Genomic DNA, 14,172 nt, shown 5'->3' on the forward strand with positions numbered 1-14,172 from the left:
TTTCACAAAATACAACGCCCTTCATGTCTAAAAAAGAAAACACTCAACAAATTAGGAATAGAAAAAACTTTCTCAACCTATAAATAGCTTCAATGAAAAACCCACAGCTAACACCATATTCAATGCGGAAAGACTGAAAATTTCCCCCTAAGACCAGGGACAAGGCCATGATGTCTTCCCTCATCTGATATGTTAATCACAGGTACTAGAGTTTCTAATGAGGGCAATTAGGCAAGAAAAAGGAATAAAAGAAACCCAGATTGGAACAGAAGAGGTAAAACTATTTGTTTTGCAGAGAAGATATTGTATATAGAAAAACCTAAAAGATACAGCCTCCACACACACACAATATGTGAATCGTATCCCACCAGGTGTATAAAAAATTTAAATTGCCCCATGTGGTTAGTGGCTCCACTATTGGAGAGCACAGTTAGACTGCTGATATTTGTTGAAAGTCTCCAGAAGAGGAGGAGGAGGATGATGCTGGAGGTTGGTGGCCCCAAATGTTAATGCTTTTCTCAACCCCCGAAAAACCTATGGAAGGAGATGGTAAGATTAGCTGATAGGGATGTGGGGGAGAATGGGCACCATGTCAGTGACTTCCAGATCAAGGATGTGTCACGGGAGCTCAGAGCCATCAGTCACCAGCTCAGCCAATGCTTCCAATCTCCTCAACCTACAACAAGTCGGTGACCAGGCAGGAGTGGAATATGTCTCACAGCTGGCTGCATCTGTAGAGCTTGGTGACCTAGAACAAATGCGAGAGAGAGTGGGAGAGATGGAGGTCTCCTGGGGATGCGAGGCCCCACTGGAGCCGGTGAAAGATCACAGACTTTGGGGCAAGGGAGACCTGACTTCAAATCCTGGCTCTGCCCCTAACTCATTGTGTGACCTTAGACACAATACTCCCCTTTCTGAGCTTCAGTTTACCCACGTGAGAAATGGGGAAGGCAGCTAGGACATCACCTCTGGAAACTGAGAGAACCCAGACACGCAGGGAAAGTGAAGGATTGAAACAACCAGGTAACAGATGTAAGTCAGGCAGAGGAATGAGGGTGCCTTCAGGGCAAGGAGAGACGGGACAGGGGAGACCCCACCTGGTCCTGGGTGACCCTCAGCAGGGCGGTGTACTCCGAGGATGTGGGCTCCGGGTTGCTGTGGTTCCAGCTGATGCTGCGGAAATGTAGCTGGTGCTCTCTCTGCATGCATAAACTCCAGGGTGCAGAGCCTGGAGCCACCGAGAGGAAGAGCAGACACGTGGAGACTCTCAGCTCCCAGCACAGAGGCATGGTGGCCCACGGGGTCACGGTGGTGGGTGCAGACAGCGTCCACACAGGTGGCTGCCCCATCCTTCACAGGCCTGGGGAGAGAGGTACATGGGGAATCTAGAGAGAGGTCCTGAAACCTCTGGGGTGGGGGCCAGAACAGGAAGGAGGAAATGGGAGGTCAGAGGGGAGACTGAGAGAGGGGTGGTAACAAAAGTGGTCATTAGGGGCAAATACTCAGGGGAGGGTCTCACCTGAGGGAGACCAGTCTGCAACTCAAGGAGAAGAGGCCCAGGCTGTTCTTCTTGAACAAGAATCCAGCTGGGGAGGAAGGAGGAGGAGGAGGAGCAGGAGGGACAAGGATTGGGGGAGCAGCTGGGTGGGATTTAACCCACCAGGAGCTGCTGGGACCAGGGTCTCACCAGGCTCTGCAGGACCCTCTCAGTGGAGTGGAACGTGGCTGAGCCATTGCTCCTGTCTGATGAATACTGGAGGGTGGAGATGGGGAAGGTGACTGTGAGGGTCTTCAGGTTGTGTCCCAAAGCTGCAAGACGAGAGGGAGAGCGATGGCCATCACTGAGAGCTGGCCTGAGACCAGACCAGAGTCCTGCACTCATTATGATCTGTCGTCTTCTCTCCCAGGGGCACCACCACCCACCCGTGTGGTCACCCAAGTCAGAACCAGCATATCTGCTCAGCTCCTCCTCCCTCCCAGTAACACCCATTCACCTTGAACACTGGTCCTCACATACACTCCCTCTCCATCCCTGTCCCAGCTCAGGTCTTAACTTCCTTCACCCGGACCAACACCCCAGCAGGCTCACTGGATGCTCTGTCTAAAGGATGTTCTACATGGACCACTAGAAGAATCTTTCTGAAATGAATACCTCACTAGGACCACCACTGCTCTAGTACCACCCGTGGCTCCCTATGGCCTTCAGTGTCTAGTTCAACCTTCTTGACCTGGCACTCAAGGCTCTACTCAATCTGGCTCCTGCTGACCTTTCAGTCTCATTTTATCCATGTACCGCGGGTTAAACTTCATGCTTCACGCAACCCAAATTCGTTTCAATTCTCCCCATTCGGCATGTTGTTTCTGGCGCAAGCCTTTGCTCACGGAATCCTCTCTGCCAGAAAAACTCTTCATCCTCTACCTGCCTGGGTCTCTCCTGCTCATTCTTAAAGACTCTATTCAGGTGCAACTTTCTCTAGCAAGCTCTTCCTCTGCAAACTATGCCAGTGCCTCTTCCCGAAACCTCCCACACAGTGTTATATTGGTGTGTTAATTTCACGAGGCTAGGGGCTCTCTGAGGGCTGGCCTCAGACTGAATCATTGGTATAATCTTTGTGATCAGCACCATTTCCTCAAAACCAGAATCTCACACTGTGGCTGCCCAGCTCCTGGATCACAACTGGCTGGTGGAGGTGTGGGGCTGGAGAGCTTCTCTTGGGAAGGAAAAGGGGCCCCCAGACACTTGTGGTGGCTTCTGGTGGCACAGTTGATGATCAAGTATGCAGGGACGTGGTGGCCGGCTCGGGAGCTGTGGCGAGGGCTGTCTCAGGGAGGGACAGAGTGGGAGGAGCCCCCAGGCTCACCCGGGCTCCAGCAGTGGCTGTGCCAGGACCACCATTCACAGGTGAAGCATAAATGAGTGAGGGGAGGGGTGACTGTGTGAGTAGAGGGATGAGCAAGCCTGTGGATGAGAGGAGCCCAAGAGAGTGAGATAGGTGAACAAGAGAGACTGAACACAGAGGAGAGACAGATGGACGGGCAGAACACTGGACAGATGGATGGGACACCTGGAAAAGGAGGACCAAGGGCAAGGCTTTAGGAGAATTAAAGTGAAAACCACATGGGGTCAGAATGTGGTGGAGAATATGTCTGTCACTAAGGCTTTCTCACCCTGGGCTGCAACTCTCCACCAGAACACGGGAGAGAGAGAAGGGATGAGTTAGGGCCCTTCCAGGTCCTTCTCTCACCAAGGACAGTGGGTGCAGGAGAACCACTGCTCCCCAACCCCAAATGGGGATGGAACCCAGGAGATGAGGGCCAGGAATACTCACTGGTAGTAGTCAGGGCCACAGCTCCATAGGTGTCAGCTGTGGAGAGAAGGTGAGAGGAGCTGAGCAAGAGTTGGGGTGAACATAAAGGATTAAGGGATAGGGAGGATGTAGGGAGCTTTGTGGGAAAAGCTTAGGGAAAAGCAGAGGGGAAGAGTGGAGGGGTGTTCAGGGGGGATGAAACGAGATGGAAGGTGGCTGGCCCCAGTCATCACCCCAGAAGACTGCACCCCGACCAGAAGGAGACAGAGATGGATCACAGCTCACTTTAGAGCAATGGAGGCAACACAGAACTATGATAGGGACAGAGAGCACGGCTGTAGCCCAGCCCCTCAACACTGACATAGAGGCTGTCCCCATCCAGGATGAAGGAGCCCAGGTGGGGGACGCCCTGGCTCTCATGGCTCAGCTCCCAGTAGAGTTGCTCTCTGTCCAGCCCAGGACCTGCGGGGGTCAGAGTGGAAGGTACAGATGATGTCCACCCCACTGGCTGCCCACCCTTCTCAAGCCTGAGGGAGGAAGAACATGGGGACGTGGAATATTGAGCAGGGGTCCTTCTGAGGGTGGAAAGCGAGAGAGTGGAGGGGTAGCAGCCTGAGGGAGAGGCTGAAGGGGCTGCTCTGATGCCTGGAGGGGCTCTCCTCGGTGTCTCCCGTCTGAGACAACCCCCTCACAAGTAAGGCCTGACTTCCTTTAAGATGTGGAGGGAGGCCTGTGAGTGGCTAAGTGGGGTGAACACACAGACCTGGGTGAGGGGGCGCCTGCAGGTCTGCACGGACAGCAGCGAGGAGCACAGTCACTACCCTGTGCCATCTGACACATCCAGGCAAGAAAGTACCGTTACCTTCTCGCGGTTCTACACTCCAAGGTCTTTTCTTTCTACTTCTTTCCTACTCCACAGCCATCACCCAGGCCTAGGGAACAATCACCTTATTCGTAACCTTCTTCCCAACACCTCCTATCTGCCTCTTAAGTCTACATTCTTAACCATGAAGTCCATTTTAACCCACATGCTTAGACCAAACGCCAATCACATCACCCATCTGCTCGCACCTCTCCACTGTCTTCCCACTGGTCTTAGAACAGAGTCCAAAGTCACGCCTGACCTGGTCCAGCCTGTTCCCCTCGCTGGTCTGGCTCACACCCCTCCCCCTGTGTTGACTCGGCTCAGCCATCCCTCTTTCAGGTCATGGACACACCAGGCTCTCTGCTTCAGGGGTGTCCTCATGCGGGTCCCTCTGCCTGAAACGCTCTCTTGAACACACTCCCACACCCTCACTCCAGTCTAACCCTCCAACCACCTAAATCCAGTCCCAACTCTAGCTCTCAAGCTAAATATCAGTCCTTCTCAAGAGGGCTTCCCTGCCCCCTCAGGTTGAGTCCCCTTGTGCCAAACTCCCACATCACTCTCATCATTAACTGTCTAAAATCCAAATTCCCTAACAGAATATAAATCCCATGGAGGTGGGACAAGGTCTGTTTGGTTCTCCAGGTCCCCACGCATCTGGCCCAGAGCCTGGCTCATCAGATGAGGAACCATCCTGGTTTGAACGCTAAATGTCCTGTGTCCTGGAAAACCCCTCTGTTCTGAATAAATGAGGATGGTGGGTCACCATAAATTGTGCACTCAAAGAATATCTACTGCATGACAAGCACACATTCCCTCAAGAACGTCCCAGGAATGCTAGAATGAAAAAGGCACACAGACATACACACACAATTAGGAGAGGCCAACAATTATATATAAAATTACTTAACAAGATTGTCTTCAACGTGAATCACCAGACTGTTATTTCAGAAAGGACTCAAGAAGCAAAGTTAATTCCCTTTAGAATGTGAGGTGGAGAGGACAATCTTTTTGGAGACTAGTGCCCTACCCTTCTATCTAAAAAGTGTTGCTTAATATTCCTCCAAATGATTTGAAATCTCATAAACAACAACAATATGCTGAAAATAAATCCGGCTGCTGGTCAATTTAACTTTACATTTCTGTTACTAACATAAAGAAGTTCAAATCATATTTTTCTCCAGGTGTCTGTAAGATTTTGAATTTTTGTGGAGCATTTATAGGTCTTTAGAAGTCAAATTGAATAGGCCTGAGGAATGTTGCTGAGCATCCCTGCTAATATTTAATGAGATGTCTTGTAATACTACATATACACGTAAAACATTTATATATTTATATTTATATATGGAATCCTGACTTTTGAGAATTCGGAATGCAGGTAAGTCTATGTTACACATATTTACACTTATTTACATATATTTGTTTAATGTGTTCTTCTTTGCAAATAACTATTTTCTGAATTATTTACACACACAGAGCCTCACACACCTTACCATCTTTCCCTTGAATATAATCCATCAAACATCAATAATTTTTCTCATGATACCCTCACTCTCAGTGTCCATGTGGTGACAACCTGAGCCCAGGAAAGCCCACTGGCAGGTCTTCTGCACAGCGGAGGCTGCCGGAACCTGTTGGTACCAGGTCCACAGGGTACTCACCTGGTCACACAGAAATCCACGGATCAGCGAGGACAGGTGGACCCTGAGCCTGGTTTCAACTCAAACTTGAGCCCCACAGACACTTTTCTTTTCTAACGGAAAAAAAAAGCAAAGATTGCTTTTGAGGCCTTTTACAGGGAGTAATACAGGTGATGGAAGGAAAGCCCACCCCACTTACTTTTCTTTTTCGTATTTACTTATTTAACTGTAACTGTTGGCTGAGACTGGATTTTCCCGATTCCTGTCCAGCCACCTGCTCCCCAAGATGGGAGAAGCAGCTCCGCGCTGTGTGCACTTGACTCGCTCAACTCACTTGGCTGGACAGAGACTTTTTGGTGACTCCGGACCCTTTAAACAAGCTTGTCATTTATGGCCCCTGTAAGTGGCTCGCTGACTTGTAAATATTTCCCACACTTCATTCAGGGCTCGGGAGATTTTCAGGCCCTGGAGCAGGTTTCCCAACCTCCGCACCATTGACATCTGGGGCCGGATGATTCTCTGTCGGGCCGTCCTGGGCCCTGGAGGACGCTGAGCAGCATCCCTGCCTCCCCCTCTAGATGCCAGGAGCGCCCCCATTAGTAACAACCCAAACACCGCCTCCAGACGCGGATAAGCCCCCTGGGGACAAAATCACACGGAGGACGGTGACGGGGACTCTGAGGAGGGGCCGGCGGCGCCCGGAGCCGGGAGGAACAGCAGCCTCGGGCGCCCTGAGCGAACAGCCCGGGGAAACGGGGCTCCGGGGGGACGGAGGGACGCCGGGCCGTGACGGGGCTGCCCGCGGCCCAGGCCCCTCCGTCGACCGCGACCGGAGCCGGGACCGCCCGCCACTCACCGCGCCTCGCCCCTTCGGCCGAAGGTCCACGGGAATCCCGTCCGCGCCGAGAAGACTGGACACACCGCGCAGACCTCCCGCTCCATCCACGGCGCCGCCCGCGCTTCCGCTTCCGGTCTCGGGCGGGCGTTCGGGGAGGACGGACGTTTGGGGGCTCCGGGTTGAGGCGGCGGGCGGGGCGGGGCCGCGCACTCCAGCCTCGGGGGAGGTCTCCAGTGTCTAGAGTGAGTGCGAAGCTGGGCCGCGGGCTGGGTCAGCACCAGGGACAGGGACGGAATCTAGGGGCGGGAACCAGTTCTAGGGGCGGGCTGTGGGCGGGCACAAGGGTGTGAGTGACACCAGGCCCGGGGGTCGGGGGGACAAGGGTGCGGGCGGGGCAATGAGCCGGGACCAGGCTGCGGGCGGAACCAGGCCAGGAGGTTGTCCGCGGAGACCAGTTCCAGGGGCGGGAAGAGGCGGGGGTGGGGCTGGAATAAGTCTGGCCGACCTCACAGTGGGAGGAAATCAGCTCCAGCGGCGGGGCTGGAGGCGATGCTTTCCTTGCACCCCTAGACTGTACAGGTAGCTGGATGTTGAATAGCTTTTCTTCATTCCTTTCCCTAAACCTGGAGTCATTCTATCATGGCCTTTTTTTTAATTCTTTCACTATTTTTTCGTAAAAAGTGATATCTATGACAACATTCATCAAGTAAATAACAAATGGAATGAAACCTATTTCCTTCTCCGTCTTTATAATGCAACAATTGTGCTTTTATTTTTTCTGGCACAAAGAATCATCGTAGTAAATTACTCTGGTCTTTTTTATGGGATATAATAAATATTTTTTAAAAGACACTTTTAGACTTTTTTCTTTTTAATTTATAGCCAGATGCATTCTAACAACAAACATAATTTGTAAACATGCTCTCTCCTCCAGCCCATTATTATTTCTGTAATATGTTATTTCATGAATTATCTTACTGGACAGAACATTTAGCAATGTAGAGACAACTTTGGTAATAAGTATATATGAATTGTTTGCTGTTTTGTTTGGTAAGACTGGAATATTGTACTTTAAATATGATGGGATTTTTTTTCATTATTTACCTATTCCATCATCATCCATGATCAGTCTTTTATCATCTCATTCCAGTCATATTAGTCATATTCTGAATGTCTGAATATGCCACATGAAAACATTTAAAAAAAACTTTATTGAGGTATGACTGACATACAAAAAGCTGTACATATTTAATGTATACAACTTAATGTGTTCGGAGATAATATACACCCGTGAAACCATCACTACTCAAGTCCTTAACCTATTCATCACCCCCAAATGTTTCCTCCTGTCCTCTTTAATTTTTTTATTTAACTTCCTTTTTTAAAATACTTTTTTTCTTTTGAGGTAGGAATACTTAACATAAATCTACCCTCCTAGTAAATTTTTAAGTCTACAGTACAGTATTGTGAACTATCGGCCCATGTTGGATGGTAGGTCTCCAGAACTTCTTAATCTTGCATAACTTTTGTTGCTCAAACATCTGTTGCCAAGAGGCCCTCTTCATCTTTAACTGAAAAATCCCCCCATATTTTTAAAAGCTCAACTCAAACATAAGCTTTCCATGAAGAATTATCTGATTTATCCAAGTAACACTATCTACTCTTGTTGACTCTGCTAACCTCTAACTACCTTTATTTTGGCACTTTTCAAATTGCCCTGCTATTCTTTTTCACATGTACCTCACTATGATTTCTTGGAAAGCAGAGCCTTTATCTTATCAAGTTTGCATGCTCAATTCATTGTTTATGTCTTCTACTAGAGTAATAATAATATAATATGTCCATTCATTTATTGAATCTTTAGTTCTGGTTTTTGCACACCTACTATGTGTAAGGCATAGTGCTCGCCACCTTGGGTGTAAAGATATGAATAGGAGGCATGTGCTAAAGACACCCACACTTACTTCCATCGTAATTCCATGTGTGTTATTCTGTGATCAAGATGAGTATACGGTGCTACGGAATCTCTAAGTGTTTGCCTAACACATCATGTGGTTTAAGGGTTGTATTCCCTTGAGAAGAGCTGCTTCAGCAGAACCTAACAATGTGAGTATAAGGAAGCCAGATCAAGGTAACTCCCAACATGGAAACGATGTATTGATTTCCTAAATGAATGTATTGAATGAGTGAATGAAATAATAGAAAATAATGAAGAAATGTGATGCTATTGGTTACTCTCAGATCCTTTACATTTTATTTGGAGACAAAGAAGAGGTGAGAGAAAGTGATTGTGTAATTTTGCCAGTTCATATCTGTCTGATTACATATTTCTCTCTCGGGGCACAATACACAGACAAAGCAGCAGGTAGCTCTCTCTTCCTGAGGGATGTTCCTGAATCCTGGCTGACAGAACGTCCTACACCCAGAGTGGGGAGTTTGAAAGAAGAGAATTATTGATGATACTGAACAATACTATATAATTGGATAATATTTTTTTATTTAATAATATTGAATAATTGATAATATTGTTTAAATTACCTCAAAACTTATCTTAGAGATCACCTATAAGATTTGACATGATTGATGCACCCAGGGAAAGCAAAATAAAATCAAGGTCAATCTGCAGAAAAGAGTTCCCAACACGAAAATACGTACTGATTTAAAAAATTTTCCATCTCAATGACTAGGACACTTGTTTGTTTTATGGAATGGGGCATCTGGCAATAACAAATGTGATTCTGAATATGGTATTCCAGGATTACTTTTTTGAACTATAAGCAGATTTTACCTTAATAAAAAATAATATTTTAATTCATACAATGCATTTATATGAGAATTGTTTGATTAGTACAAATTGTAATTATTGAATTTATTTAGTAATGTATTTAATGTCAGGTAGATTATACACCAAAGACACAGGGACAGGCTTGAATGATATAATATAGCATCTTGAGGGATGGCTTACAAGACTGAGTTCTAAAGGGAAATCTGAAGAAGAGGAAGAATGCAGTTCCTTGGGAGCCAAAAGAATCTTTTTTTCTGATGGTGAATTTTTCTACAAGAATGTATAAAGTTGGGATGAAGAGATGGAAATATAAGGAAAATTAATAAAATATTGAAATATTAAAAAAACCCCTCAATGTCAATTCTTTTGATTTTCGTTAAAGAGAATAAAATTTGTTTTCTGGAAGAAAAGCATATGGCAAAAGACAATTTGAATTGTATCTTTAAATCATCAAAAGTCTAGGTCATCAGCATCTGTTATATCTTCAGGGCACAATGCATGCAGAGCAATAAATTTGCAAGCACGTGAGATTGACACTTTTTCAGCTTAAATGGGAATTCAATCAATTTTTTATCAGCTCATCCTATTAAATTGGTAGCCTCACTGTCCTGCTGTAATGTATAAAGCATTTCAAAATTCCGGAATATCTCTTTAATTACAAGTGTCCTTTCAATATCTCTTGGACAGTAAGAAAAATTATATCAACAAATGAGAATTTTGTTATGAGTTAAATGATTTCACCATTATTTTCATATATGCTCTCTATCTTGTGATGTAGATGATTAATCCAAGATTGACTTGTCTGCAACCTTTTTGAATCGCATGGCCCAGTCTATCAGCTCCTCATGTGTGATGAAACCTTGACCACGTGGTTCCTGGGGAACAAACTCCCTTACTTTCACCTGAAGTCCAAGACCTTTAGGAAAATCATATAGTTCAGAATTACATGCTGTGACACAGAGTTTCTTTTCTCATCCAGTGACACGTGAGCTCCAGTGCTTTTTTTAAATTGGGTGTTTCTTAGGAATGGGTGGAGCTAAAAGGGAGACATAATGGGGAAATGAAATGAGCATGGAAATTGAAGGCAGAAAACCCAGATTCGAACTGGTGGGGATACTGAGTTGCCCAGCAATTAGATTTTTTCCCCTCTATATTAGTCATCCTCTGAATAAGTTCAATTTGGGGAGTGTTTACTATTCTGCATGCTTAAGGAAGCAGGCATTCTTGTCTGCCCTCAGAGAGCACATGGTGAGGTTTAAACCATTCCTGAAGATTCCACGTCCAGGGAGTGCTGTGGGGCTAAACCTGAGCTGCACCTTGAGCAATGAGGTTTGCTTTAGGGGTGCTAGGGAGTTTCCTCGAGCTCAAGAAGAGACAAAGACAGCCTGCTTCTTCCTACCTTTGAACAAAATATTTTATTAAATGAGAGAGAAGAGATGAAAGCTCCTAGTACAGAATCTTCACGCATTAATTGATATAATTTCTATATAAATGTACAACTGATATTTGTATAATACATAACTATATATATGGTTGTATATATACATGAACAAATATATATTCACAACAAATGTGTGTATTTAGATCTAACATGACATTCACTTCCTCATACCTGAAAGCAAGAGTTTCATGACACATTATTCATAGGTTTTGGATTTATAAAAGTCTAGGTTCATGTACAAATTCATCTAAATAGAATTGATAAGGACTTGGGGAATTAAAATATATTTCATAGTATTGGGGTTCTGATCTGTAAAAAGGGGATCAAACTCCTTGCTTCCAAAAGTCATTTTAAATTTCAATGGGGAAATATTTATTTAGCTATCAGTAGCCTTTCTAGAAAAATGCAGGAAGTTCAAATAAATTGTCCTTTCCCCAGAAGCATTTAAGATATCAAGGGATAGGGCCAGAACTAGATTTTGGAAATCCCTGAATTTTTTAATTCCCTGGGATGAATTGTCATTGTTTTCTCTTGAACGCTTACCTCTCACAGTGAAAGTTTTTAATCAATTATTTCTAGTTAAAAGAGTTGACACTGTTGCTAATTAGACCCTACAATCATTAGAGGTTTACTTGCAACCTGTAAGAAAGAACAGTAATTCATTATGCACAAGTCACTGCTGATCTGTGACAATGTGACAATCACAATTCGATACCCAAATAAAATAACTCTCGGATCCTAAAAGAACAATAATGAGAATCCTATTTAAGGGAGAATTTTACCTGCTAAGGGAAAAACATGAGCTGGCCTGCATCCATTATGGACCCCGGTTCTGCTTTTATAAGAAGTATTTCATGGAGGGCTCATGCCACCACATCCACAGCATCATAGATGTAGTAGCTGGATCCAGACAGAGTCGTGTCTAATGTTTCCTTTGGCAGAGACTCCAGGGAGGCATTGAATGGACACTCCAAAAATTTCCACATTCAGTTCCTGCAAATGAGCAGTTGAAATGTTCAAGGCATCATTTGGTAAAGAAAAAGTCTTCTTGGTATTTAGAGGGGCTAACTGTCCATAGAGAGTGTTTAAATCCAGATATCTCAAAGTTCTGGTGTGCAAAGGAAAGACTCCCATGGTAGGTATCGAAAAAGTGGTGACGTGGAATAAAAGAAGCATCCCACTGTGGTGTAGTGATCCACACCTTCTGAGTGGTTAAATAATGGTTTCCTGCAATGCTCACATTTATTAATCTACTTGTGTCACCATAAATGATAAACACGTTGGCTGATGAGTCTGTGCTTCTGGCTATGCATGTCCAATCTTTTGAAGTGTACGTCCTCTTGCTCACAGGTATCTTAGTCACAGGCAGGCACCGTTCATAGTCATCTCTCTTCTAAGTTCCCAGAGGAATTGCTCACCTTTTTTATCAAGTGATACTAAGATTCCTACCCAGGTCCAGCCAAAATGTGTCAACAATAAGACCATTCTGAAGACTAGAGATGTGTCCTTGTGAGCTATCTGATAGAGAGCAGAAAACTAGTCCTTACCTTTCAGTACAGGATCAAAATCTCCATAGGTTGTCTGAATCAAAAGAGAAAAAGTGTTCCATATTGAGTTCTCTGGAAGAAAAATAAACAGAATTTCAACAAAATTCATATGATCAGCTAGCTAAACTTACATTCTTGGTGCTAACACTGTGAGTATGAAGCAATATTATCTGATGGTAGAAGTGATTGAGGGGAAGCTTGGCTTTGAACGCAGACTGCCTGGGTTCAAATCCTGACTCTAATGTGACTAGCTTAACGCACTTGAGAAGGTTAAATAACCTCTATCCATCTTAGTTTCTATATCTCTAAAAAGTCCCATAATAACGTTACCTATTCATTGACTTATATTAGAATTAAATTTGTGACTATTTGTAAAGCATTTGAAGAGTGTAAAGTGGTTTTAAGTACATGTTTACATATAAAATTTTATTAACTATTCGATAAGTAACTAGGGTATGATTATTTCAGAATATCTAGCTTCCACTCCTTTGAGAGAATTTGGGCAACCACACTTCCAGAAGCTCCTGTGGTCTGCTTTAGACAGTGATGCTAGCCTCTGGCTACTTCATCCCTCTCTCAGATTCACACACCAAAATAATGAATCCACCATTTCAAGAACTATCTGTGGTAGGTTTTTTCCTATTAGGGAGACATGCAAAACCACTTTCTTCTTTTCCACATGAGTGGCCACAGAATTTCACCAAGGAGGAAAACGTCAGTCCCTCCAGATCCATCCCTCCACCATGCTCATACCTGTGGTATTTTGTAGAGCTCCAACAGTGTCGCAATGTGGGCAGAGAATGCTGGTGTGGTTCCTGCAGTGACAGCCATATTCTTGTTCTGTGCCTGGCAGGTGTAATTAGGGATCATCTGACCCCATCCCGATAACCACCTCAGGGTGCTCACCAAGGTGCTGACATCACTGTGGAAGGAATTGTAGACATGGAAACCCAGAGACAGGTTGGGGAGCCGCTGGGGGCTCCTGTTGATCTCCTCGATGGCAAAAACAAAGACCAGGACATAACGATAGTTTTTGAAGTTCAACCTGTACCAAGGCCATAGTATTAAAAACAAAGATCAAGTCATGCACTTCAGGCATAACTCAAGTGGGGAAAAAAAAGAGTAAAGGGTGGCATTTTGACTTAAGCAACTTGTTCATTCCAGAGCAATGGCTGTCTCTTCATGACTTTGGAATCTGGAGCACACGCACAAGATGTTCCCAAAGCCTTGGAAGATCAAGCCCTACAACTCTAGACTCAAAAGAGATAGATCAATATCCTAAAATGAATTAGTGGAAAGAAGAGGCACAAAGGATGCTTAAGGGGAAAGAACCCATTTGCATATTTGTTTACAAGTCAAACACTATTTCACACAGTGGCACCAACATGAGGTTGGTCATGGGCATGTGCAGGTATAGTGAGATGAAGCAAAAGTTTATAATCCATTAAAGAAACTAGGTAGGACAGGGAAGTGCATAAGAAAAACTTGAAGGAAGGGCAAGTCGAGTATAGAATGGTATCATCAAAACTTTTGCAATATACTTTTCTAAAACTGCCTGCCTCACAGACTTAGGAAACACATACTACCAGAAGCAGGGAAATTGCACCATAATAAATAAGGAGATAGTCTTAGGGAGAAAATAAAGAGGAAGAAGCAATTTATGACTCTATGTTTTTCTAAAAGAGTTCTAAAACAATTCAGAGTCCGAGGAGCAGTGTAAACTTGCAGCTTTTCATCTATTTCTTTAC

General features: G+C 44.9%; 2 long non-coding RNA genes across 6 annotated transcripts; both read right to left on the reverse strand.

Annotated features, from left to right (window-relative positions):
• Window positions 1-1,108: 1,108 nt before the first annotated feature.
• Window positions 1,109-11,662, reverse strand: LOC131401612 (uncharacterized). Of its 5 annotated transcripts, XR_009217791.1 has the most exons (6): window positions 11,421-11,662; window positions 10,333-10,472; window positions 5,835-5,926; window positions 3,330-3,365; window positions 1,688-1,809; window positions 1,109-1,360 (listed from the first exon to the last, which is right to left on the reverse strand). It is a non-coding gene; the product is annotated as an uncharacterized LOC131401612 (long non-coding RNA). The 5 variants fall into 5 exon arrangements; XR_009217793.1 differs by lacking the exons at window positions 1,109-1,360; window positions 1,688-1,809 and adding an exon at window positions 2,567-2,878; XR_009217792.1 differs by lacking the exons at window positions 1,109-1,360; window positions 1,688-1,809 and adding an exon at window positions 2,902-2,959.
• Window positions 11,663-11,788: 126 nt separating this feature from the next.
• LOC131401585 (uncharacterized) lies at window positions 11,789-13,236 on the reverse strand. Its single transcript, XR_009217773.1, has 3 exons — window positions 13,178-13,236; window positions 12,425-12,496; window positions 11,789-11,870 (listed from the first exon to the last, which is right to left on the reverse strand). It is a non-coding gene; the product is annotated as an uncharacterized LOC131401585 (long non-coding RNA).
• Window positions 13,237-14,172: the final 936 nt, after the last annotated feature.

This window comes from Diceros bicornis (genome assembly GCF_020826845.1).
Source record: "Diceros bicornis minor isolate mBicDic1 chromosome 12 unlocalized genomic scaffold, mDicBic1.mat.cur SUPER_12_unloc_1, whole genome shotgun sequence".
NCBI lineage: Eukaryota > Metazoa > Chordata > Mammalia > Perissodactyla > Rhinocerotidae > Diceros > Diceros bicornis.